Below are 2,207 nucleotides of genomic sequence, written 5' to 3' on the forward strand. Positions count from 1 at the left end.
GAAGACCTAATTGTTGAAAAATGCACCACCTTAGTCAACCGATCAATAGTGACCATGATAGCATCATGACGTCGAACTGTCATAGGTAATCCTACTATGAAATCCATGGAGATGATATCCCACTTCCAAGAAAGAATAAGATTAGGCTGCAAAAGTCCAGCTGGGTGCTGATGTTTTGCCTTAACTCTCTAACACTCAAGGCACCTGGCCACAAAATCAGCAATATCTCGCTTCATCCCAGACCAAAAGAACAAACGTCTCAAATCAACATGCATCTTCTTGACACCTGGATGTGCTGAGTAAGGTGTACGATGGGCTTCTGCTAGAATCAAGGTGCGAAGCTCATCCAAAAATGACACATAAATCCTCCCCAAATGTCTTAAAAAACCATCTGATTCTCGAACGTAACTCGCAAATTTACCTTCCAAAGATCTTCCTGAATCAATCTCTCTACACACTTTCTGATACCATGAGTCCGTAGGAAGTGCCTGAAGAATTCGACTCCTCAAATCCACACTAAGAGTCATCGATGATAACACATGTCTCCTATGATTCAAAGCATCTGCCACCACATTCTCCTTACCCTGAATGTACTTAACCTCAAAATCATATTCACATAGAAACTCCATCCATCGCCTCTAGCGAGCATTCAAATTAGGCTGAGTAAAAATGTATTGAAGACTACGATGATCGCTATGTAGCTCAAATCTATGCCCCAATAAGAAATGTCTCCACCTTGTCAAATCATGAACTACTACCACTAACTCAAGATCATGTGTAGGATAATTTAACTCATGATCCTTGAGCTTGCGTGATTCATACACAATCACCCGTCCATTCTGCATCAACACTACCCCAATCCCTTCAAGAGAAGCATCTATACATACCATGAAATCACCTTCTGGATCAGGTACAACTAGAATTAGTGCACCGGTCAAAAGCTCCTTGAGCTTCTGGAAAGCTTCCTCACATTTCTCTGTCCATACGAACTTCTTTCCTTTCCTTTGAAGAGAAGTGATAGGATGTGATATCTGAGAGAAGTTCTGGACAAATCTATGATAATAACCAGCTAACCCCATGAAACTACGAATCTCTAACACATTAGTCAGTGTTGGCCAATCTATTATCGCTTGAATCTTTGCAGGATCCACTGAAATACCATCACCTGAAATAACATGCCCTAAATACTGAATCTCCATTTTGAAGAATTCACACTTAGCTGCATTGGCATAAAGCTGATTGTCCCTGAAACACTGCAAAACCAATCGCAGGTGTTCCTCATGCTCCTTCTGAGTCTTCGAATATATCAATATGTCATCAAGAAACACGAGTACAAACCTGTCCAGATAAGATCGAAACACACCATTCATCAAACTCATAAAAATTGATGGAGCATTAGTCAATCCAAAAGGTACCACTATGAACTCATAATGTTCATAACGAGTTCAAAAAGCAGTCTTGTGAATATCTGCTTCCTTAATGTGAAGCTGGTGGTATCTTGACTTAAGATCAATCTTGGAGAATACTGTAGCTCCCTTGATCTGATCAAATAAGTCATCAATCCTAGGTAAAGGATACCTATTCTTAATAGTCACCTTATTCAACTGTTTATAGTCAATACAAAGGCACAAAGAACCGTCTTTCTTCTTCACAAAGAGCACTGGAGCTCCCCATGGTGATACACTAGGTTGAATGCTCCCTTTGGCCAGAAGTTCCTCTAGCTGAAGACATAGCTCACCCAATTCCTATGTCATCATGCGATAAGGAGCTTTAGAGATAGGCTCTACTCCAAGAATCAGATCAATACTAAAGTCAATGTCCCTCTTTGGAGGCATGCCTGGAATCTCACTTGGAAAAACATCTGCATAGTCCTGCAAAATCAGGTGATCTAAAGTCTCCCTCATGAGATATTCTTCATCAAGATCATTTACCATAACAACAAATATTTGACATCCCTTTCAAAAACTTTGCTTCAATTGCATAGCAGAAATCATCTGCAGAGATATAGGCCTCGGTATCCCAACTATCTGCACATCATTCCCTTGGTCATCTTGGCACATAATAATCTTCTTCCTACAATCTATACTAGCTCTATGAGATCCAAGCTAGTCCATGCCTAAAACCATATCATAGGAACCAAGGGGTATGATTCGAAGATCCACTGCAGTATCAAAGCTTCCTAAGCTAAGCCTACACTTATGAACTAG

This window comes from Cupressus sempervirens, chromosome 6 (genome assembly GCF_028749045.1).
Source record: "Cupressus sempervirens isolate cs-2001-9-10 chromosome 6, ASM2874904v1, whole genome shotgun sequence".
Classification (NCBI taxonomy): Eukaryota; Viridiplantae; Streptophyta; class Pinopsida; order Cupressales; family Cupressaceae; genus Cupressus; species Cupressus sempervirens.